General features: G+C 46.3%; 1 pseudogene; it reads left to right on the forward strand.

The window, feature by feature from the left end:
* The first annotated feature begins 17,725 nt into the window (after positions 1–17,725).
* LOC116987201 lies at positions 17,726–26,107 on the forward strand (annotated as a pseudogene).
* The last annotated feature ends 270 nt before the right edge of the window (positions 26,108–26,377 follow it).

Here is a 26,377-nt window from a genome sequence, read left to right on the forward strand (position 1 = left end):
ACCGATGGCTTTCGAGCAAAATTTCCCTTGAGCTGCCTCTCGTTCGTTATCCACCATAGTTTATCAACAATGGCCTCTGCTGGTAATCCATAGTTTTGCCAATTTGGCCTACATGTAATCTGAGTGTTCGTTCCTTTGCTCGCTGTAAATTCTGGTAATGCAAAGGCCCGTGACGTACTGCTGGAAATGCGGCTACTATTTGCCAATTACATTCGCTGTTTGCCTGATAGATGGCTAGTATTTGACTATCAGGTCATAGCAGGCTTACTTAATCTTGTTGTTTGCCCCTAGGCAAAGTCACCAACATATTTACTGTTTTTAATAGTAAATCCTAGGTAATCAATTACCCTTGTAGGTGTCAATTTTGATTTAACATGGATGGATGAGGTAACCAATTCTTTCAAACAGGGTTTTGGTTTGCTTTGACTGATGCTTCTGCCAATTCTTGGTGACTCCAAATTGAAAATGTCCTCCAAATATGCCATTACTATGTGGTTTTGAGACCTTTGTAGACCCTGAATTGGTTTCCGTAGTTTAGTCAATAGTCTAGGAGCTGATGTCAACCCATTTGGCAGAGCCATGCCATCCAGTTAAACTTCAAATCTCTCCTGTTCTTAGTGAATAGACACCGAATAGTATGCATCTTTGAGGTTGATGCATGCCATGTGACCATTTTATAGGAAGCTCCTACAAAACAGTTGTTAGACCATAACAACATTTTACTGTTCTGAAAGTCTATACTGCACAAATGAGTTAAACCTGGATGAAGTGACATCCTCCATCTGTCACCTGTCCTGGAAGGCAATCCTGCCCATAATACTGGGCCTGCCTCGAAGACAACTCCGGTCCGAGTTCCAAGTCTGCTTGGAACCTATGTATGTTGTGCAGTAAAAAATAATCACATGTTGTTATCTGTTTTTTAAAACCAGATCTGAAATTCATGTTATTGTCATTTTGAACAAAAACACAAGAGTAAAATTACCAACATGTAACTGGTCCACAATCCCTTGTTTCGGTAAACCCAGACCCACCTACCTCCATGGCTATCAGTGGTCTTGTGGTAAGCCCAAAGGCCCCTGATGCGGGTTCCTTTTCTCTCCTTGATTGGGAGTAGGACTGGTAGGGAGTGTGGATTCCATGTTTCTCCTGACCTCTGCTTGGGTCTTGGTCTGAAAACCTTATCATACTGAGCTTGCCTTGTAAGACAATTCTGGCCATAATTCTGAGTCTGCCTTGAAAGACGACTGATCATATTTCCGTGCCCAGCTTTCAAGCTACCACCGGCTTCAGTGAACCGCTTATCCCCTATGGAGGTGTGGGGTGTGTCTGTCGCCTACTGATGAAGTTTGCTTGTCGTTGTACCTTGATTGGTCCGACAGCTTTTGCTTCCTTCTTCTGGTCTTACCTGAAGAGAGGATTCGGCGGCTGGTTTCTCCAATGTCACCCTGATAGCGCTGTTCCCTTGCCGGCATTTGTGCGAATATTCTGCCAACTGCTGGCTCTTGAGGCCATATGCATGTGCTTCAGTATGTTCATACTTTAAATTCGAGATCAGTTACCTACTGATCACTCACACTCCCCTCCACTGAGAGTGAGATTTGTAGGCAGCCCTGAAAACAGGTGCTGCCGCAGGCCCCTGAGGATACCTGCGCTGACATGGCCCCTCCAGCGGACCTAAATGAGATTCTTGCTTTGGGTCAGACTGAAACTGACCGTGGATGCTCCTCTCCTCAGAGCAGGAGACATTTGTGCAGCCCTGAAACAGGTGCCGCTGCCTGCGGGTTCTCCATAATTCCCGGGCTGATAACTCCGTCCTTTGGAGTATATCATTGTGGAGCACCTCTCCATCAGGTGCTCCATGTGGGTTTTGAACGTTTAAACACGTTACCCATGAAGGAGGTTATCCTCTCCATCCGGGATCCTCCTGGCCTACCCTCCAATTGGGTTTGCCTAGGTACTCCTGGCCCGTTTTGTTTTCCCCATGTGCGAGGCTCCTGGCACGGTCTGCTGTAGAGGCCCGTGCTGATACTGCTCCCTCCTTCGGAGCAGATCATTGTTGGAGCAACTTCTCCATAAGTTGCTCCATGTGGGAGAGTCGTCCTCAGACGCTCTCCGTTGAGGGAGGGTATCCCTCTTCCCCGGACTCATCTGAGTCAACGGGTGTCAGACTTGCGGGTGTTTTTTACGTCCCGCAGGACCACCACGGAGCTCCTCCTCCTGCACCAAGTCTTTCCTGCCGGTTCTGCCGGCGGTAATGTCGGGAACACGACCGTCGCCCGCTACTGGGAATGCTGCGGTCTTCGGCAGCCGACTTCCCCGCGGACCGTCTCCTCGACATCTGGGCTCTGAAACTACAAAAAGCTTCAAGTCCGAGAGAATGCAGGTAAGTAGTTCAACTTTCCTTACCTACTGATCCTGATGGTTGGGAGGACTCAGTGCCTCTCCAGTCCGTCATGCGCGTTGCGTTCAGACGTAATGACGCGCACGCAGACGGACGGCCCTTCTTCACGTAGTCACTCACGTGACTCCGAAGTAAAATTAGCAGGAAGCGTGTTACACAATCTTTAAGAGCTGACGTGTGGTGGGAGGGTGCTGATATAGGCCGGCCAGAAACATCCATTTGAAGGAAGTGATGTCATGCCTTCTGCGAACCATTTCTCTGAAGTGGTTTTGCTAATATTGTGCAGATTTTTCTTTTTCTTGAAGAGCTTAATTTCTTTTAAACATTTTCCATTTATTAATTGTGTTTTGGGCTCTCAACCCACTTTCATCAAAACACTTTGATTTGTTTACATGTCATTTACGCTCAGTTCAAATACTGGGAACATATTTGAACCAACTCTTGACCTACTTGCCCGAACCAAAACACTAATCGTGGCTGTACCAAGGATTCGTGGCAGGACCTCCCATAACGCAAGCACAGTCAACTCTTTCTCCTCCACTGATACAAAGCAATGTCTAGCTTTTTAGGGCAGGGTATCAGAGCACAGAGCATCTGCCCACCCCTCTCGCTCAATATCAACATCCATCTGAGATGAGGAAAAATATTTTCACCCTGTGATTTATTAATCTGTGGAATTCTCTGCCACAGAAGGCAGTGGAGGCCAATTCACTGTGTTCAAGCGAGAGTTAGATATAGCTCTAAGGGCGAATGGAATCAAGGGATATGGGGAGAAATCAGGAAAGGGGTACTGATTCTGGATGAGCTGCCACAATCATATTGAATGGTGGTGCTGGCTTGAAGGGCTGAATGACCTACTCCTGCACCTATTTTCTATGTTTCTCTCTGTTTCCCCTGGAAACCCAGAGACTCCCACAGTTATCTGAACTACACCTCCTCCCACAATACTCTTGCAAAGACGCTATCCCCAAATCTTTATTCTTCCGTCTCTACCACATCTGCTGCCAAGACGAGGCTCCTCGTTCTAGGGCATCTGAGATGTTTTCTTACTTTAGTAAGCGTGGTTCTCCCCAGCTGTCGTAGGTGGATCCCTCACCTGCATCTCCTGTGTCCAGTGGTTCTGCTCTCGCTCCCCCTCCCTCCAGACGGGACAAGGATAGAGTTCCCCCGGGTCCTCACCTTTTCACCCCACCAGCCGCCGCATCCAACACATCATCCTCCCCATTACCGTCACCTCCAACGTGATTCCACCACCAGCCACATCTTCCCTTCCCCACTCCTTTCCATCTTCCGCAGAGACCGTTCCCTCCACGACTCCTTGGTTCGCTCATCCATTCCCACCCAAACCACCCCCCCCCTCTCCAGGTACTTTCTCCTGCAACCGCAGCAGTCCTCCCAGGTGAGGCGGAGGTTCACGTGCACCTCCTCTGACCTCACCTACTGCATCCAGTGTTCCTGATGTGGTCTTATCAGTTCGTAAGACCTAGTGCTTGGACCGGAACTTGGAACTTCGGAAATAGCGCCAAATCATAATGTTGTAAGGCCTTAAGGGATAGGAGTAGAATTAGGCCATTCGGTCCATCAAGTCTACTCCGCCATTCAATCATGGCTGATTTATCTTTCCCTTCTGAGCCCATTCTCCTGCCTACTCCCCATAACCCCTGACACCCGTACTAATCAAAAATAATCACTAATTAAAAATATCCATTGACTTGGCCTCCACGGCCTCCTGTACATTGGCAAAACCAAACGTGACCGTTTTGCCGAACACTTGCGCTCAGTCCTGCCGGATCTCCTGGTTTCCTAACAATTTTACCTCTTCCCAGTCCCATACTGACCTTCCTGCCTTGGGCCTCCTCCATTGCCTGAGTGAGGTAATTCAATGGGTTATTCTGAAATTAACCCCATTTAGTTCCGCTCACCACCTCCATTCCGTCCACTGATGGAAAAAATCCGAGCTGGACTCTCAAAGTATCATCGAGAGAGCACTGGAGCTAAAATTAATTTCAGATCTCTCTGCCAACAGAGAAACAAGATTGTTCTGTTTTCTCCACTAAACCTCTTCCTCTGTTGTAGCTCAGCCAAGCCAGGTCGGAGGTCAGCAGCCAGGAAACAGGGGACGGAGAGACTTCCAGCGGAGTTGAAGACTAAAACTTTGGCTTCCAGGCTTATTTTTGTCATGGCTGATTGAGGTTTTAGTTGGCCACATCGTTAGGTGCCCGGTGCTCGGACCGTGGGATAGTCATATCTCTACCCAGTCTCAAATATCACTCAACGCCATGCCATTTATCCTGGCAGTGGGACTCACCCCCCAACGTTGACGGGAACAGGACCATGGTGGGGTGAAAAGGCGAGGACCCGGGGGAACTCTATTCTTGTCTCTCTGGTGTCGGTGCGAGGAGTTACGGCCAATGGTACCCGCCAACGTTGACTGATGTTTGAGACTGGGTAGTCTCCCTCAATCCACACCTCTCGCCCCGCTCATCCCTTCACCTCACCCCATTATCTGGAGAAGATAACGCACGCACGGTGCACAGGAGGGTCGCAGGAGGTGGCACAGTAGAGTTGCTGCCTCACAGCTCCAGAGACCCGGGTTCGATCCCGACTACGGGTGCTGTCTGTATGGAGTTTGTACGCTCTCCCCGTGATCTGCGTGGGTTTTCTCCGAGATCTTTGGTTTCCTCCCACACTCCAAAGATGTACAGGTTTGTAGGTTAATTGGCTTGATAAAAATGTAAAATTGTCCAAGTTGGCGATATGCAGAGTACTCCCCTGCCGACTACAAAATTCAGACGGTTGAGAAGACTATGGGTGCTGTCAGGACATGAGCGCCCGAAGATCACACAGATAACATGCAAACTCCGTACAGACAGCACCCATAGTCAGGATTCAACCCAAACCTCTTAGTCTTTCAATTCCCGGGCAGACCTCCTGCCCCCACTCAAAATAAAAAGGCAGCGAAATCATGTCGATCTATTTTAGCAGGGAAATTAAATAACAAATCCCATCAGATTTTACAACGGAGGAGACTGTACCTGTCTTCTTGTGCCTAGCCCTGTTATCTCTTTATTGCCATTCACACATCCCTGCCTCTCGACCCTCCCACTCAACTTCCCTTCTCCTCCCTTGACCTCCTCTTTCTCCGCATCCTAAAGTCAGTTCATCTTTCGCTGAAATGTGTATGAAGGAACTGCAAATGCTGAAGTAACTCAGCAGGACAGGCAGCATCTCTGGAGAGAAGGAATGGGCTTTAGCTGACACTGTTTTATCTCTAGTCCACTGTCAGCATTTGTCTACCCATCTGCTGATCAAACCTACCTCACCCGTATCCATCTATCGCTTGGCATGCTTTATCCTGCCCCAACCTTTCTTTTCCAGCTCTTTCCGCCCACCCCCCACCCCTGAAGAAAGGCCCTGACCCAAAATGTTGCGAATCCATTCCCCTCACAGATGCTGTCAGGCCCAGTGAGTTCCTCCAGCAAATTGTGTTTTGTTCAAGATTCTAGCATCTGCAGTTCCTTGTATCTCCTTACCTCCAGCTTTTCCTACTTTTGGTAAACCATCACCATAAGGTCACAAGGTCATAAGTGATAGGAGCAGAATTAGGCCATTCAGCCCATCAAGTCTACTCCGCCATTCAATCATGGCTGATCTATCCCCCCCTCCTAACCCCATTCCTCTGCCTTCTCCCCGTAACCCCAAAATGAAGTATTAAAGGGCCTGTCACACTTTCCCGAGTCCTCTGCCGAGTTGAAAGGGATAAAAATCAAGATTTTTGTGATCTACGAACTCCTCCTCCCGACTATCTTTTTACTCGTGGACTTTTTTGTCACGCTGGGAAAAATGTCCCGACTTACCTGATGCCCCGAGTACCTACGGCTGGCATAACGAGCCGCTACGATATATCTACGGACTCCTACGGACATTCTCCGAGTTTGAATCAAGGGGAAAACTCGGGAGCATTTGTGAGTAACTTGGGGAAGTGGGACGGGCCCTTAACCCTCTTTCCCTCTTTCTACGGAATGCTGACTGATTCTCTGGGTACTTCCAGCGTTTTCCTGTTTCAGATTTCCATCATCTGTGGCATTTATCTTTTCATCAGGGCATCATCTGGAACATCGCCTCCAATCGAGTCCTCCTCCTCCTAGTCCTAATCCAAGTTACTTTCAACCATATTTAAAACCTTGAGCTAAAGGCACAAGCGTTGAAGAACAGCATCTTTGCTTTAAAGGGTTCAGGATCTGCAATTTATCATCCCTAACTGCGGTTGAGCAATTACTTCCTCCAAAAGTGAATTGGTTTAGGCGAGGAGAGAGGTTAACACCATTCCTAAAGTATTACCATCACCTGCAGCCCGACTTCTTTGTGAGTGTTAAGTTGACTCGGTGTTGATGTGCAGTGATATTGAGCCCGCCTAACATAAAGAGTCGTCCCCATTATAGCTCGTTCTAAGTTCACAAAGATGTCTGTAATTTCCCAACCAAAAGTGGCTGTGGTCTGGGATGGTGCCAGCATCTCCTAACTAAACCCATGTTCCCCCAACGTCTCCTCAGACACTGTGGCCTATGTTATTGGAGTGAACATGTGCGGACATTGATGGAGCCTGGAGCTTCTGACCTGATGGCTTAATATCAGCAAACCGCCTCCACAGAAAGGGCCCAATTCACAGCTAATATTTTGCTTGAACAAATGCCATCTGTACACTCGGGTGCTCTGCACACACAAAGACCGGGGGGGGGGGGGGGGTGGGGGGGTGTAGTACATAAAGTCAGCCCAAGCCAATCTTGTATTCCTAAAATCTTGACTGTGGCCTTTGTACTAGCTTCACTGCATCAGAATCCCTGTTAAAAAATGTTCAGTTGAATATAGAACGGTACAGCACAGGAACAGGCCCTTCGGCCCACAATGTCTCTGCCGAACATGATGCTGTCAAATCTTCTCAGCTTCACTAAGTAATATAATTCCAGTGAATTTGTGGGTGAGCAGTGTACGCACGTGAATCTTTCTGGAGTATTTTGCGACCATAGCAACATTTAAAGGGATTTAGACAGGGACCCGGGTGGGCCTTCATAGTCAGGTCAGGAACCTTGCACTTACAAACTGGGACTTGAATATGTTGCCAACACTGGAGACTCTGTATACTGTCTCAGTGTACTTCTGCTATACACTCGTACTGTATCTGAGATGTATCCAAGTGCTAATGTTCATAAGTTCATAAGCAATAGGAGCAGAATTAGGCCCTTCGACCCATCAAGTCAACTCCGCCATTCCATCATGGCTGATCTACAGTATCTTTCCCTCTCAGCCCCATTTTCCTGCCTTCTCCCCATAAGCCCTGACACCCGTACCAATCAAGAATCTATTTACTGTATCTCTGCCTTATAAATATCCATTGACTTGGCCTCCACAGCCTTCTGTGGCAATGAATTCCACAGATTCACCACCCTCTGACTAAAGAAATTCCTCCTCATCTCCTCATGTGTATGGTGATACTTGTACTGAATTATATACAAAACTGAATTTCACTGTTCCTCGGTGTATGTGATAGAGTTCCAATGTAACCATTGCAACCTGGAACCATTGTAACCACCCACGAAACTAACAGCAAACACTTGCTCAATTGTAGTTGAAGCAGGTACAATAACACCATTAAAAGCCACTTGGACAGGTACATGGATAGAGAAACGTCTCAGGGATTTAGGCCAAAAGCGGGCAGGTGGGACTAGTGAAGGGGCATGTTGGTCAGTATGGGCAAGTGGGCCAAAGGGCCTGTTTCCGTGCTGTATGACTCGGTGACTGTATGACTCCATATCTTGGGGTAAACCTCATCCATGCTCTTTGTGCCCACACAGGTGGGGAAACATAGTGCCGAGCCTGTGGTGGACTTGGCTGCGTGGGTCACTGGCGCTGTGAGGCGGCAGGTTGACCTGCTGCGCGACTGTGCCACCCAGTTCTACCTGCCCCACTTTGGGCAGGGTCATCACTTGGTCTCACAGAGGGCTCTACACCCAGGACAGAAACCACAGTGTTTATCTTCATTTAGTTTAGAGACACAGCGTGGAAACATCCCCTTCGGTCAGCCGGGTCCGCGCCGACCAGTGATCACCCCGTACACTTGCACTATCCTACACATGAAGGACAATTTACAATTTTTACCGAAGCCAATTAACCCGCAAACCTGCACGTCGTTGGAGTGTGGGAGGAAACCGGAGCACCCGGAGGAAATCCATGCGGTCACAGGGAGTATGTACAAACTCCGTAAAGACAGCACCCGTAGTCGGAATCGAACCCGTGTCTCTGCTGCTGTAAGGCAGCTGCTCTACCGCTGCGCCACCGAGCCACCTCCGGAGACGGAGAGGAATTATGTCATCCTGAAGGAGATTCTACAATATTCCACAATATTCATCGCACACACTCAGTAAAAGAGACAGAGGGTTAATCAAGCGTGCAGTGAATGTCTGGAAACTGTCATCTCAGTCATATTGGAAAGAAAATTGCAATATCTGTCCTTTAATATATCAACAATAAGGCAGTTCACAGGAGAGTTACAATTTTTAATTTCAGTTTAGAATTAGGTTTATGATTATTATTATTACGTGGGACGAGATACAGTGAAATCAGATAATACCATACACAGAAATAAAAATCCAAAGATGCTGGAATCTTGAGCAAAAACAGAAAATGTTGAGTTACTCAGCGGGGCAGGCAGCATCTGTGGAGGACATGGATACCTGCTGTTTCCTGTTAGGTCTCTGCCTCAGTGAATACTGCGCATGCGTACAACCAAGGCAAACATAAGTACAACAGTTAGAGTGAAGATAAAAATAGGTTTAGGTTTATTGTTGTCATGTGCGCTGAGGCACAGCGAAAGGCTTTGTTTTGCAAGCTGCCCTATTGATCAGATAATACTATACAAGCCGAACTCAAGTACAATAGGTAGGGTGAATGGGAAGAGTACAGCATATAGTTGCCATCATTGTGGCGCACCAGTTCCCGAATATAAGTCCAAAGTCTGCAATGAGGCAACGACGCAGATTGGAAAGTGATTGTGAGCCTTGGTTATTAAGATAATGACGAGAAATTTGGTGAAAGTTTGGATTTAAGAAACATTCTTAAAATCAGGGTGTCATGGTTTACTTTAATTTGATATAGAAATACAGTGCGGAAATAGGCCCTTTGTCCCAGCGAGTTTGTGCCGACCAGCGATCCCCGCACACTAACACTATCCTGCACACACTAGGGACAATTTACAATTTTACCAATCCAATTAGCCTACAAACCTGTATGTCGGTGCAGGAAACCGGAGCACCCAGCTTGGATCATCGAGTGGCGTTGGGAGACGCCAGCCTCGCCAGCAGCGTGTTCGTCCTTTTGATTTTGTTTTGTTTTTTATTATGTCTAAATGTATGTTTTAGTGTGGGGGGGGGGGGGGGGTGGGGTGGTGTGGGGGAATAAGGGGAATCCGTTTTCAGTCACTTACCTCGACGGAGATGCAGCTTATCTCTTTGTCGTATTTTCGCCCCCCCCTCGTGGCCTAACAACTGGATTGGTGTGGCCTTTCTCGGACACCGGCCCAGAGCTCCAGCGGCAAGCGCGGCGGGACTTTTATATCGCGGAGCGGGGCGGGGCGGTCCCTTGCCGGGGATCGCCAGGAGAAGTGCTCCGACCTGCCGGCCTGGCGACTATAACATCGTGAAGCCACGGTCTCCGGTAAGAAAGTGGCCGATTCGAGAACTCCAAGTGTGTGTTCCGATCCGTCCCGACGTCGGAGTTTCGACCATCCCGACTTGTACATCGGGCCGTCCGTAGTGGCGACTACGGAGGGTTGAAGGCCCCGATCACGGGTGAACAAAGGAGGAAGATTGATTGAATGTTATTGCCTTCCATCACAGTGAAGAATGTTGATTCCACTGTGGTGGATGTTTATGTTCAATTCTATAGTGTATTGTGTTCTGTTTGATTGTGTGGCTGCATGGTAACTCAAATTTCACTGTAACCTAATTGTGAACTTGAACTTGAAAACCTATGCAGGTCAGACGGAGAACGTGCAAACTCTGTACAGACAGCACCCGTAGTCAGGATCGAGCCCAGGTCCCTGATGCTTTTAGGCAGCAACTCTACCACTGTACCACTGTGCCACCCTGGGCCAAATGTTTTAAGGAACAAATTTCATAGCTCAGAGTTTGCAAAACTTCTGTTCTGGATCTCCTGGTTGGAATGTCTGATGTCATCCTTCAGAAGGTTGGATGCATATCAGAGAGCAGCCCTTTCCAATCTGCAATATGCTTGTTTTATTTTTGTGTACAAGTTTCACCGCAGAGAAATGGCATGCCAGCAATATCTGTGGAGTATAAAAATGTAACAATGCAACCGGAGATTCTATTCCTGCTCGAGGAATGTTAATGATGACATTTATATTCAAAACAGATTTCACGGCCTGCAGAGGCTGTTATTATTCTGTGCGCTGGTGAGGGCTGGGACAGACAAAGAGCCAGGACAGGAACAAAAGAGGCACACACAGGAAAACAAAGGCAGGTCAGAGAAAGAGAGGGGGACTGGGAGAAAGAGGTGAAGGTAGGGAGAGACAGAGAGAGAGAGAGGGAAATGAAGTAATGTGGGAACGAGGTGACAACTGGTAGAGCCCCTGATCTGAGCACCTGAGGTCAGGATCAAATCGCCTGTCCCACTTTCACGACCTAATTCACGACCTCTGCCGAGTTTGCCCTTGACTCATACTCGCAGCATGGTCGTCACGAGGTCGTAGGTAGGTCTTGATGCTAGTCGTAGGTACTCGTGGCATCAGGTAGGTCGGGGCGTTTTTCTAGCATGATGAAAAATGGCCACGAGTAAAAAAGGTCGTGAATTAGATCGTGAATGTGGGACAGGCCCTTTACAGTTACAATTACAGAAAGGAGGTCCCCACTTGATAACCCCAATGATATACGTTTTTTTTAATGCGCTTGTTAACATGTAACTGTAACATGTAACATGTAACATGTAACATGTAACATGTAACATGTAACTGGTAACTGATTATTGTATATGGTTATTTTATTGTCCTTCGCATCAATTTAGATACTACTTTGGCTTTGGGCTTGATTTTTATCCTGGTGTTAATCTAGTTTATTGTCACGTGTATTGAGGTACAGTGAAAAGCTTTTTGCTTAGTTTAGTTTAGTTTAGCTTAGTGTAGAGATGCAGCACGGAAACATGCCCTTCAGACCACCTGGTCTACGCCGACCAGTGACCCCCACATATTAACACTATCCTACACACACTAGCGACAATCTTTCCATTTACCAAGCCAATTTACCTACCTACCTGTACTTCTTTGGCGTATGGGAGGAAACCGAAGTTCTCAGAGAAAACCCACGCAGGTCACAGGGAGAACGTACGGACAGCCCCCTTAGTCGGGATCGAACCTGGGTCTCCTGCGCTGCAAGCACTGTAAGTCAGCAACTCTGCCGCTGCGCCACCGTGCTATCCAGTCAGTGGAAAGACAATACATGATTACAATCGAGCCATTTACAGTGTACAGATACAAGATTTAGTGCAAGGTAAAGCCACCAGAGTCCGATCAAGGATAGTTCAAGGGTCACCAGTGAGGTGGATTGTACTTCAGCACTGCTCTCTGGTTGTGGTAGGATGATTCAGTTGCCTGATAACAGCTGGGAAGAAACTGTCCCTGAATCTGGAGGTGTGCATTTTCACACCTCTATACCTTTCGCCTGATGGGAGAGAGGAGAAGAGGGCGTGGCCAGGGTGCGACTCATCCTTGATTATGCTGCTGGCCTTGCCGAGGCAGCGTGAGGTATAAATTGAGTCAATGAAAGGGGGCTTGGTTTGTGTGTGATGGTCTGACCTGTGTCCACAATTCACTGCAATTTCTTGTGATCGTGGATGGAGCTGTTCCCAAATCAAGCTGTGATGCATTCTGAAAAAATACTTTCTATGGTGCACCTGTAGAAGTTGGTGAGAATTGTAGGGGACAGGCCGAACTTCCTAAGCCTTCTAAGGAAGTATAGGTGTTGGTGTGCCTTCTTGGTCGTTGCTTCAATATGGGTGGTCCAGGAGAAGTTGTTGGTGATATTGACTCCTAGGAATTTGAAGTTTTCAACCATTTCTACTTTGGCATTGTAAATGCAAACTGGGTTATGTGTACCGCTTCACTTCCTGAAGTCGATCACTATCTCCTTTGTCTTCCTGACATTGAGAGAAAGGTGGTTGTCTCGACACCAGGACACCAGGTTCTCGATCTCCTTCCTGTACTCCGTCTCATCATTATTTGATATCTGGCCCACAATGATGTTGTCGTCTGCGAATTTGAAAATTGAATTAGATTTGCACATGGCAGCGCAGTCGTGTGTGTAGCTGTATCTCTGGCACTATGAGGTGGCGGCTCTGCCAGCTGTGCCAGCTGTGCCACTCTCTACATCCCATACTCCCCTGGAAGGGATTCTCGCCCCATCTCTCCCTGTATATGTAACTTGACTCTGCTTGGCATGAAACTAATCACTTGTTAGAGGTGAGGCAGATGGGAGGTCAGGACCGCTCTCTAGTTGTTGGTAGGATGAGACTAGGAGTTTCTGCTACACAGACACCTTGTTAAGGGTTCGACCCGCACGTTAGAGAAGGCTAGATCATGGAACAAGTTGATGTTGTGTTTCCTGGAGCAAGTTATTTTATGGTGTGGTTTATGTTAGGTTGGTTTTCCTGCATTCCTAAACTGAGAACTATTTACATTGGAGGTCTTCCCTGCACAAAACACAACAATTTTCACTTAATCCCCAGGAACAATGTACGACGTGCAGTGATGAGAAGGGCGGCACGGTGGCGCAGCGGTAGAGTTGCTGCCTCACAGCGCCAGAGATCCAGGTTCGATCCCGACTACGGGTGCTGTCTGTACGGAGTTTGTACGTTCTTCCCGTGACCTGCGTGGGTTTCCTCCGAGATCTTTGGTTTCCCCCCACACTCCAAAGACGTGTGCCACCCTGTGCTGATGTAACATCAAGCTACGGGCAATAAACGGCCAAGGAATGTCTTCTTTGAAGGAGTTTGGGGGCCATCTCTCGCAGCCCAGACAGAGGCAACATGACCCCACTCTGCCATCTGGTGGCTATTTCCATATTACACCCAGCCAATTACTTTCTCCCTCTAGAGTCCAGCGGGACAGGCAGCATCCCTGGAGAGAAGGAACGGGTGACGTTTTGGGTCAAGACTCATTTCCAGAGATGCTGCCTGTCCCGCTGAGTTACTCCAGCATTTTGTGTCTATCTTTGGTTTAAACCAGCATCTGCAGTTCCTTCCTGCACATTTTCTACCTCTACTTCTGATTTAGTTTAGTTTAGTTTAGTTTAGTTTAGTTTAGCATACTTTAGTTCAGTTTAGTTTCATTTCATTTCGTTCATTTCATTTTGTTTCGAGATACAACATGGAAACAGGCCCTTCCATCCACCGAGTCTGTGCGGACCAGCAATCACCCGTACACTTGTTCTATTCTACACACTAGGGACAATTTACAGAAGCCAAATGACCTACAAGCCTGCTCGTCTTTGAAGCGTGGGAGGAAACCGGAGCACCCGGAGAAAACCCACAAGGAACGTGCAAACTCAGTACCCTACCATTCGTTTAATTAAAACATTGTTATTTTACTCTAACAAAGCGATGATCTCTGTCAATCACTAGTCCCAATTGCCTGCATTTGGCCCACATCCCTCTAAGTCCCTATCCATACCTGCACAAACCCCTTTAAAAATATACTTCTATTCACAGCTTCCTCTAGCAGCTCATTCCAGACTTGAACTACCTTCTGAGTGAAAATGTTTCACCTGAGGTCAATTTTAAATCGTGCCCTCTCACCTTAAGCCTGTGACCTCCAGTTTTAGAATTCTCTAGCTTGGAAAAAAAGACTGAGTATTCACTGTATCCATGTCTTGTACATCTCAATAACGTCAGCCCTCAGCCTCTTGTGCTCAATAGACAATAGGTGCAGGAGTAGGCCATTCGGCCCTCCAAGCCAGCACCACCATTCAATATGATCATGGCTGATCATCCAGAATCAGTGCCCTGTTCCTGCTTTCTCCCCTTATCCCTTGATTCCATTAGTCCTACGAGCTAAATCCAACTCTCTCTTGAATACATCCAGTGAATTGGTGCTGGTTTCCGACAGGCACGGTGCCGAACGCATCACACCTCTCTGTCCTCCATGCAGCTGGCAATCTCCACTTTTGTATCTACACATCAACGTCTTCAGCATCGTCTTGTTTGTCCGTCCCGGGCCACGTCTTCCACGGATGGGTTCCCACAGCACAACCTTGTTTGCCGGTATTTCTGGGTGGCAGTGGCAGTCACCAGCGAGCCTCGTCCTTATCCACCTGATCGTCTCGGTCAGAGGTGCAATCTCCCCACAGAGCAGGGCGTTGGCGATGTGGTCCCTCCAACTGACATTGTGAACATTTCTGAGCATTTGGGTGTAGGTACCATCGAGAGACTTGGACAGTGCTCGAGTGAGAGTCCACACCTCACACCCGTACAATAATATGGTCTCTACAGTTGCATGGAAGAATTAAGCAGCTGCATATAATGCATGGCCGTGTCCTCAATGACTGTTGTGGGTCACTGTCAGGGATGGGGGTGAGTTGAGTCACTCCACCACTGGCACCGAAGGTAACCGCAAAATGCTGGAGTAACTCAGCGGGTTGGGCAGCAACTTTGGAGAGAAGGAATGGGTGAGGTTTCGGTTCGAGACCCTTCTTCAGAACCCCCAACGTCACCCATTCCTTCCTTCCAGAGATGCTGCCCAACCCGCTGAGTTTGTTACTCCAGCATTTTGTGTCTATCTTCGGTGTAAACCAGTACCCGCAGTTCTTGCCACCCACTGACATCTTCTGCCCACCCAAAGCCTTCATATCCTAGGTACACAAAAATGCTGCAGAAACTCAGCGGGTGCAGCAGCATCTATGGAGCGAAGGAGATAGGCAACGTTTCGGCCCGAAACGTTGCCTATCTCCTTCGCTCCATAGATGCTGCTGCACCCGCTGAGTTTCTCCAGCATTTTTGTGTACCTTCGATTTTCCAGCATCTGCAGTTCCTTCTTAAACACCTGCCACATATCCTGCTTGGTTTGTGAGCAGACAGCACCACCCAGTGGACATAGTCAATTCTGCAGTTCCAACTGCTCATTCAGAGAATCAGCAAACGTCTTTCAGGAGCGTGAAGAAGGGTCCCGACCCCAAACATCACCTGTCGATGTTTCCCAGGAGATGCTGCCTGACCCGCTGAGTTACTCCAGCACTCTGTGTCCCATTTTGTGTAAAGCAGCATTTGCAGTTCCTTGCAGCTAAATATATCTGTCCAAACGTGGAAAGCATCTTGTCTGGAAATATTACAATCTGGTTTGGGAATTGCTCTGCCCAGGACAAGAAGGCTCTGCAGAGAGTAGTGCATTCGGCCGAACGCACTATGGGAACTTCACTCGCCCCCCTGCAGGAACTATACATCAGGAGGTGCAACTCCAGAGCCAATAAAATCATGGGAGACCCCTTCCACCCCTGCAACGGACTGTTCCAGCTGCTACGGTCAGGCAAACGCCTCCGTTGCCATGCTGTGAGAACGGAGAGGTTGAGAAGGAGTTTCTTCCCAGAGGCCATTCGGACTGTAAACTCCTATCTCACCAGGGACTAACTTTACTGAACGTTTTTCCTTCCGCCCACAATATTTAATATGTAAAAGAATATGTGTGTGTTTATGATTGTGTTTATAGTTTGTTTGGTTGTTTGTTTGTTTGTCTTTTTGCACAAAGTCCGCGAGCATTGCCACTTTTCATTTCACTGCACATCTCGTATGTGTATGTGACGAATAAACTTGACTTGACTTGATGTCTTTTCAGTATTGTAATTGTATGCCCATTCTGTAGCTTCCTCTGGCAGCTTATTCCAGATACTGCCTACACTCTGAGTGAAATGCTTCCTCTGAATTCCCTCTTAAGTCTCTCCCATCTCACCTTAAGCCAATGCTCTCCGATTTTGGAAACCTCTCCCCTGGGAAAACGACTGTGAGCATTCACTGTATCCATGCCCCCCATAATCTTGTACACCTAATAAGGTCACCCCTCAGCCTCCTGCACTCCAAAGCCCCAGCCTATCCAACCTGTTCCTATAATATAAGCCTGCAAGCCCAGGTAACATCATAGGCTAGTCTGTATCTGGAAGGAGCTGCAAGAGGAAGCTATAGAAGCGGATACAATTATAACTTTTAAAAGATTTTTGGGCGGATATAAGGATAGGAAGGGTTTAGAGGGCTTTAGGGCAAGTGCAGGAAAATGGGTCTAGCCCAGTGTGCTAGCTTGGTCGGCATGGACAAGGTGGGCCGAAGGGCCTGCTTCTGTGCTGTACAGCTCTGTGACTCTAAGTTCCAGCCAGACGTCATAATTGCAATGTTCCATCCCTGGCTACATCTTGTGGGATCTCCTCTGCACTGTCTCCAGTGCCATTATGTCCTTCCTGTAGCCATTACCACACATGTGTATGCAGGACTGCAGCTGTGCTTTACTTCAGTTCAGAGACACAGCATGAAAACAGGTCCTTCGGCCCCTCGAACCCCCGCCGACCATCGATCTCCCCCGTTCACACTAGTTCTATGTTATCCCACTTTCACATCCACCCCCTACACACAAGAGGCAATTTAATGAGGGCCAATCAACCTACAAACCCGCACATCTTTGGGATGTGGGATGAAACCGGAGCACCCGGAGGAAACCCACGTGGTCACAGGGAGAACGTGCAAACTCCACACAGGCTACACCGGAAGTCAGGTGTGAACCCGTAGTCTGGCGCTGCGAGGCATCGGCTCTACCAGCTGCGCCACTGTGCCACCTATAACCAATTATTCAGACCATTATGCTATAAATATTGGCGAATAAACCACCCTATGTGGTCTAAAGAAAGGTCTCGACCCAAAACGTCACCCAATCCTTCTCTCCAGAGATGCTGCCCAAAGATTATAGAGGAACGATGCTGCCGGTCCCACTGAGTTACGCCAGCTTTTTGTGTCTATCTTTGGTTGAAACCAGCATCTGCAGTTCCTTCCTACTCATTGGTGTCATATTTTGTGCCTTAGCTGACAAATGCTCGGTTTCTTCTGGGATTTGATTCTCACACGTTCCCTTGGGCCACTGTTCTGGCTTGCAGCCATGTTATGCTTGCTTGCAGCAGCTGGCTTCAGGTTCGGCTTGTAGAGCTGACGAGGCGCGCCGAGCCTGTTCTGAGAAAGAGATTATGCTGCCACCTGTTGCAGGTGTGGGGGAATCGAATCGAACCACCTCGCTGCAGGCCAACAGCCCTGAGGCCAGTGTTGACAGTGTGACCTCACCGTCAACGAGACCTCATTCACCAACGCTTTCCCGACACGTTCTCCCCCTTCAGCTGCTCGCCTCTCTCTGCCCCAGCCCGTTATAAGACCAGGCTCTGCCATGTATCCTCCTTCTCCTGCCTCGGTCGGGCTGTGATGCTGGGGCCGCTGTTCCTGTGGGCTCTGTTGCTGACTCTACCCCACACTAACGGGCAGGGGGAAGACCGGCCTGTGGATCAGCCAGGAGTGGAGATAGCCCGAGCTACACTGGTGGTGAGTCTCTGCTCCATCCACGGGAGGGGGAGGAACATAGAACATAGGACATAGAGCATAGAACATAGAACATGGAACATGGAACATAGAACATAGAACATGTAACATAGATCATAGAACATAGATCATAGAACATAACATAGAACATAGAACATAGAACATGTAACATAGAACATAGAACATAACATAGAGCATAGAATTGACTACATCAAACATCCGTACTAGAACATAGATCATAGAACAGAGATCATAGAAAGAACATAGAATATACAACATTTTTTTTTTTTTTTTAATTTATTTATTAGAAGTAGACATATTATAAAATGTAGTTACATATTATAGTAAAAAAACTTTTCATATACATCAGTCATACATTATTAAAATTTTCCATTATCAATTACTTCTGCTTCTAGTGTTTTTATTTTTTATAGAAAGAGGGAAAAAGAGAGGGTAGAAAGTTACAAATAAAAAAGAAAGCAAAAAAAAATAAAAAAACACAACAGAAAAACAAGGGAAGTGGAATGGGTTACCTGTAATACATCAATGGAGATAGGTTCGTAGGTTATAAAGTATAGCTTTTCATCTATTCCTGAGTTCAAGTTTCAGTTGTGTCCTCGTGCTATGCCAATCTATCCCTTCAGATAGTTAATGAATGGAGCCCAAATTTTATGGAAAAGATCTTGTATGTCCATTAAGACAAGTCTAATTCTTTCTAAGTATAGGGTCTCCGACATTTCCGTAATCCACATTTTAATTGTAGGGGTTGTAGGGCCTTTCCAAAATTTTAATATTAATTTTTTTCCGGTTATTATACTGTAGTTGAGGAAATTTATTTGGTTTGTTGTGAGTGTTAAGCTTTGTTCTGATATTCCAAGTATTATTAATTTTGTGTCTGGGTCCAGTTTTGTATTAATAACTTCTGAAGTTATTTCAAAAATATCAGTCCAGAAATGTTTAAGTTTTATACAGTTTGCAAACGTATGTGTTAAATTAGCCTCTAAATGTAGACATTTATCACAAATAGGAGAGATTTGTGGGAAGATTCTATTTAGTTTTATTTTAGAGAAGTGTAGTCTATGTAAGACCTTGAATTGTATTAAAGTATGTCTGGCATTTAATGAACATTGATGTATTTGTTGTAAACTTTCGTCCCACATATCTTTCGTGATAGGATGACCTATTTCATTTTCCCATTTGTATCTATATGGTTCGGTCGGTGGTACCTCGTTATTTAGTAGGGTGTTATAAATATAAGCTATTAGTTTTTCAGTATTAGGATGCTTCTTCAGACATTCATCAAGAATTTCTGATTCCCTATTCCTGTAGACTTGTGTATTAGATTTAACATAATCTCTAATTTGTAGATATCTGAAGAAATTATTTGAGTGCAGTCCATAATTCTGTTGTAACTCTTGAAATGAAAGAAAAGTACCTTTCCCATAAAGATGTCCTATATTTTTGATTCCATAATTTTTCCATTGTGTGAAACCTTTGTCCATAAAGGATGATTTGAATAAAGGATTAATTACAATGGGAAGGCATAGTGGTATATTATTCAATTTTAAATCTTTTTTTATTTGTATCCAAATTCGTATTCCACTATGTATTATGGGGTTTTCTTTATAGGTTTTTTTGTGCAGTTTTGTGGGGGCAAATATGATCGGTCCAATTTCAAAAGGTAGACAGTCTTCCTTTTCCATCATTAGCCAATCTGGTTGTTGATCCATTTCTTCCAGCCAAAAATTCATGTTTTTAATATGGACTGCCCAAAAATAAAATAAGAAATTTGGCAAAGCCAGACCTCCATTTATCTTTGATTTACATAAATGTTTTTTACTTATTCTATGATTCTTATAATCCCAGACAAAACTTGTAACAATGGAATCGACTTTTTTGAAAAAAGTTTTTGGGATATATATCGGAATTAATTGAAGTAGGTACAGCAGTTGCGGTAAAAAAATCATTTTTATAGCATTAATTCTCCCAAGCATAGAAATGGGGAGTGTTTTCCAGTATTGAATATTCTTATGTAGTTTATTCAGTAAGGGTGGGAAATTTAGTTTAAATAAAGAGGTGTATGTCTTAGTTACATAGATTCCTAAGTATTTAAATTTATCTTTAACTATTTTAAAAGGGGATTGTTGTATTGTATGTAAATTGAATTTTGTTATTGGCATGATTTCGCTTTTATTCCAATTAATTCTATATCCCGAAAACATTGAACATAGAATATACATAATAGAACATACATCATAGAACATAGATAATAGAACATAGAGCATGGATATTGAACATAGATAATAACACATAGATCATAAATCATAGACCACAGACATAGAACATCGAACACAGATATATGTTGAACATAAGCATATAGTGGGGCAGAAGATACAGAAGTTTGAACGTGTGTACCACCAGACTCAGGAACAGCTTCTTCCCCTCTGTTATCAGGCTTCTGAATGATCCTTCCATAAGCTAGAATACTGTCCGATTCATCGATACCCCATTGCGGTCATTGGACTTTGGCTCTGGGTCTGGTACGCTACAGTGCTGAGAACTATATTCTGCACTCTGCATCTTCCCCTATGCTCTACTGAATGTACTTGAGTTTGGCTTCATTGTATTTATGTATAGTATTATCTGATCTGATTGGATAGCAAATCTTTCCACTGTACCTCAGTACACGTGACAATAATAAACCTAAACCTAAACATCAAACAGAACTGTACAGCACAGGAACAGGCCCTTTGGCCCACAATGCTCGTGCTGAATATCTGACCTCCCTGCCTGCACGTAATCCATATGTCCCTGCTCCCTGCATATCCATGTCCCTATCCAACAGTCCCTTCAACCGCACTCCACCACCACCCTGGCAGCGTGTTACAGGTACCCACCACTCTCTGGTGAATTGTACAACAGAAGAATCCTTCAACATCTGTTACTCTAATCAATCCCACAGCAGGGAAAGATAAAGTCATCAGTTTTGCATTCAGTTGGGTTTGTTTTATTTATCGTCACATGCACAGAGACACATTGAAAAGTTTGTTCTGCACGCTATCCAGTCAAATCACCCTACACATGAGTACAATAGATCCTCTTGTGGAACAGCACGCAGAGAGTCGCCACATTCAGACACCATCTTGCATCTCCCAAGTCTCTGAAAAGTCCGATCTTAGCCCAAGGAGATCTGCAGTTTCTTATTTTCTCACTTTAAGACCCGGTGTCCTGGCGGCACTGGATTGTTGAAGTAGGGGTCGGCCTGGCCCAGCGCGATGCCGTCGGCTCCTTCCACCGCCGCTCCGTGCGGCTGCCGCAGACCGCACTCGTTCCGCACGCTCACCCGGCTGCTGTAGGGCCCCCCGCTGCCGCCTCCGCCAATGCTGCAGTATCTCCCATTATGATTTTGTTTTGCAGGCTCCCAGTTTGGTCGGATGATCAATTAAGAAGATGCCAGAACTCTATCAGTTCCTCATGGACCGCTTGGCATTGTAGTATCCTTCACACATGCAATGAAAAGTCAGCCCCTTCTCTCATTTACCACAGTGATTCTCAATGCATCTGTTCTTCCAAATACAAGATGTCCAAACTCAGGATAAATTGCTGAAGACTTCAGTAATATCAATAGGCATTTTATGTAGCTACAACCACCCATTATATTCAATTTTACTTAAAGAGATAAGTCAAGGCTAGGGATTAATGTTGGCTTCATTGTTCTAATGAACCCACTATTCATGGAAGCCTTTAACAGCCGCTCGTAACTCCCTCCTCCCCATTTTCGAGAGAGTTTATTTCCCAGATTACAATCGGGGCCAATATTTTAAAAGGCAGATGTGTGTTTTGAGATGTCCCGATGGACAGAGGTACAGGAGCAGTCTGCATGGACAGAGGTACAGGAGCGTTCTGCAAGGACAGAGGTACAGGAGCGGTCTGCAAGGCTTGCAGATACAACATGGAAACGGGCCCTATGGCCCACCGAGTCCATGCCAACCATCCATCACTTGTTCACACCAGTTCCATGTTATCCCACTTTCTCATCCACTCCCTGCACACTAAGAGCAATTTACAGATGCCAATTCACCTACAAAGATGTGCAAGGTGCAGAGTACATGTACAGAGTAAATCTTCTCCACTCACCCTCTAAATACTTCCTAATCAGGGATAATATTCTATCTACCGATTTAGGTCGATAGAATATTGTAATTGTATGCATACTCTTAGATCTAGGAGAATGTTGGCAGGAGCTTTAGGGAGAGGAGGCTAGGACTTTATTCCTTGGAGCACAGGTTGAGAAGAGATCTTATACAAGGGTATAAAATCATGAGGTGAATAGGGATAGTGAGTCTTTTGCGCAGGATAAGGGAATCCAGAACAGAGGACATAGGATTAAAGTTAGAGGGGAAAGATTCCGTACAAGCCTGAGGGGTAACGTTTTTACTCAGAAGGTGGTGGGTATATGGAATGAGACGCCAGTGGAGGTAGTTGAGACAGGTACTATAGCAACATTTAATAGACATTTGGACAGGTACATGGATAGGAAAGGTTTAGAAGAATATAGAACGAGGCAGGTTGGACTATAGTAGATGGGGATCCTTGGTCAACATGGGCAAGTTGGGCCGAAGGGCCTGTTTCCATGCCATATAACTCTATCGCTCTATAGATCTGTCATAGAGCTGTACAGCACAGAAACAGGCCATTTGGTCCGTCTTGTCCATGCTGACCAAGTTGGAATATTGGGCTAGTCTTACTTTGATGGGAATGCAAGGAGAATAAAATGAGTTAGGTTTGGATTAATGTAAAAATAGGTGCCTGAGTCAACGTGGGTTTGGTAGGTCAAAGGGCTTAGTTCCAACTAATGTCTCTGTGCCTACGTGAGACCATTGCGGTAATGCACTTGTAACCTCTACCTGCCCCACTGTGCCACAGAATGAAGTCCCTCAGCCACTTTCTCCTCAGCCCTGTTCCCGTCAGAGCTCTCACTTCCGCTCCAGGTTGGGCCGACGTCCCAGTTTTGTGGCCTGACCTGGATTTTGCGGGATGACCTGGATTTAGCGGGATTGTCAGGTGTGGCCACAAGGAACGGGCACAAAGGGGAAGCTTCTCGTACATTCACTGGTGTCGGGTCTCAAGGCCGATTTCCTTAAACCTATCTCCCAGTCACAATCTGAAGTACGAGCTGCAGGAGAACCAGGAACCGCAGATGCATTTCTACAACCTGAAGGGTGACGTTGTAAAGGTTAGTTTCTCTTTGCACTTTTACACGGCATTGGTGCCAAGTCCTCATTAGATGCCAGTTCCACGATAGTATAGCGGTTATATCCCTGCCTGTCATATGGGGGACCTGCGATCAATTCCCCAATGGGGAAAGCATAACTTTGTTGATGGCGGTGCAGCGGTAGATTTGCTACCTTACAGCGCCAGAGACCCAGGTTCGATCCTGACTACTGGTGCTGTCTGTACAAGAGTTTGTATGTTCTCCCTGTGACCTGCGTGGGTTTTCGCCAGGTGCTCCAGTTTCCTCCCACACTCCAAACATGTACAAGTTTGTAGGCAAATTGGCTTAGGTAAAATTGTAAATTGTCCCCAGTGTGTGTAGGATGGTATTACTGTGCGGGGATCGCTGGTCGGTGCGGACTCGGTGGGCTGAAGGATCTGTTTCCGCGCTGTATTTCTATACTAAAGAATAACTAGTGGCGCAGCGGTAGAGTTGCTGCCTCACAGCGCCAGAGTTCGATCCTGACCACGGGTGCAGTCTGTACGGAGTTTTGTACATGCTCCTTGTGACACAGACCCTGTGGTGGTATCTATAGTTTGCCGACACAAGGCGTCGGTATCCAGCCATCGGTGTGTGTTATGCCTCTGCCTCGCAGAGATAAAAGGAACAGTGTCACATCGAGATGATGCTCTTCAACGCCTCAGATCACCAAGCTAACAAAGAACAGAGTTATTTACTGATGCAACATCGAGGAAGTCAATGCAGTCCTTTGTAGCCATGTTGGCTCGTTGAAAACACTATCCAATTAGTGCCCTTCCCTTCGTCTTTTTCGATAGCTCTACAATTGTTGTTCCACTTACTTTGGTTTTTAGTGTAGTTTAGTTTATTGTCATGTGTACCGAGGTACAGTGAAAAGCTTTTGTTGCGTGTTAACCAGTCAGCGGAAAGGCTATATTAAAATCGAGCCGTCCACAGTGTACAGATACAGGATAAAGAGAATCATGTTTAGTGCAACATAAAGTTCAGTAAACATAGTCTAATGAGGTAGAAAGTAGCTCAGGACTGCCCGCTAGTTGTTGATAGGAGAAGAGACCCTTCGGCCCACAATGTCTGCGCTGAAAATGATGCCAATCTTCACCAATCAATTCCATATGTCGACTAGAAAAAAGACAGAAGGTACTGGAATAATTCCTTAAAATAAAATAAAATAGTTCCTAGTGTCTACATCCGCCGTGCAAACCAACTTCCCTTCCATTGACTCCATCTACCACAGCAAGGCCACCAGCATAATCAAGGACCAGTCTCATCCCGATCACCGCCTCTTCTCCCCTCTCCCATCAGGCAAGAGGTACAGAAGTATGAAAACGCACCCCTCCAGATTCAGGTACAGTTTCTTCCAAGCTGTTATCGATAGATAGATAGATAGATCCTTTAATAATCCTTTACAGGAAATTACAATGCCACAACAGCTTCAAGGCAGACATAACACCACACATTTCCTCAGATAGCTTCCATACTTAATAAGTTAAAATACAATGAATGAATACTAAAAAAGTGCAAAGTTATTTTTGTGCATTGTAAAACCTTATAGCAGCTGGTATACAAGACTTCCTATATCTCTCAGTTTTGCACATTGGTGCAATCAGTCTCTGACTGAAGATGCTGCTCTTGATCACCTTCAGGGCGTGGAGTGGGTGAGTGGGGTTGGTCATTATTGAACCCAGTTTGTTCAGAGTTCTGGCCTCTGCCACCTGCTGGACCGTTAGTTGCTCAGCCCCGACCACTGAGCCGGCCTTCCTGATCAGCTTGTCCAGTCTGTTTTTGTCCGCTATGCGGGCGCCTTCTCCCCAACAGGCCACAGCAAAAAACAGAGCACTGGCCACCACTGAATGGTAGGCACTGCACAGCAGGGGTTGGCAGATGTTGAATGACCTTAGCCTCCTTAAGAAATACAGTCGACTTTCAGGTGACCAAATCATTTTATCACTAATTAGAGAGAGCTCCTGGCCTTCCATCTACCTCATTGGAGACCCTCGGACTATCTTTAATTGGACTTTACTAGGCTTTATCTTGCACTAGACGTTATTCCCTTTACCCTGTGTCTGTACACTGTGGATGGCTCGATTGTAACCATGTATAGTCTTTCCACTGACTGGAGAGCACGTAACTGGGTCCATGGACAATAATAAACTAAACTATTTATCAACAAGACAAAAGATATAAAGGGCTGGAGTAACTTGATACGATACGATATGAAACTAGAATAGGGGGGGATCAGTCTCAGTCTACCCCATGACTGAAGTGGGAGGAGTTGTACAGTTTTAGAAGAAGGATCTCCTGTGGCATTCTGTCCTGCATCTTGGTGGAACCAGTCTGTTGCTGAAGGTGTTCCTCAGGTTGACCAGTGTGTCATGGAGGGGGTGAGCTGTATTGCCCAGGATGCTCCGCAGTTTGAGGAGCATCGCCCCTTCCAAGACTGCCTCCCGTGAATCCAACTCAGCAGTGTTCCCGGTGTCTATGTTGTCAGGTAGAGTTTGTGTCCTCAACCACTGCTGGATGTTCCTCCCACAGAGCTTGCCTGTCCTGGGTATGACGGCCGATGAGATCTCCGGCCTTCTCGAATCCTTGGGGTTCTACAAGAAGCCAGCCAAGGGGGAAGAGGTCCCAGAGAGGTTCCGGAACTTCCCCTTGAAAGCAGCACGCGAGGAGCTGTAGGTCAACTGGTGTCTTAGTGGCGTCCTCCAATTGAGCCAGGAACATCACGTCCAAGAAGCACGGATGACGTCAGGGTCCAAAAAGCAGTCGGCTGCCGGGACTCCAGCAGAGTGTCTGCTTCTTGGAGGGATCAACACTGATGCTCTTTGTTCAGTATTAAAAATCCATGTGTTTAACTTCGGTCTAGGGAGGGTGCTCAGTTTTTGGCTGCGTGTGGTGAATCGATCAATTCATAGCCAAGAGGTCGACGCTAAAGTACATCCAGATGATACAGCTCAGGGGTGAGGCTACAAGGCACTGTCCTACAATACGCTGCCCCGTCAGTGGTCGAATTCATCCTCCCCATCCTTGGAAAGGAAATGGTGTATCAATCTTCTCCTGAAAGGTTTTAACAATTCGCTGGAAATAATCCACAGGGGAAGTCTTCT

Source organism: Amblyraja radiata, chromosome 25 (genome assembly GCF_010909765.2).
Source record: "Amblyraja radiata isolate CabotCenter1 chromosome 25, sAmbRad1.1.pri, whole genome shotgun sequence".
NCBI lineage: Eukaryota > Metazoa > Chordata > Chondrichthyes > Rajiformes > Rajidae > Amblyraja > Amblyraja radiata.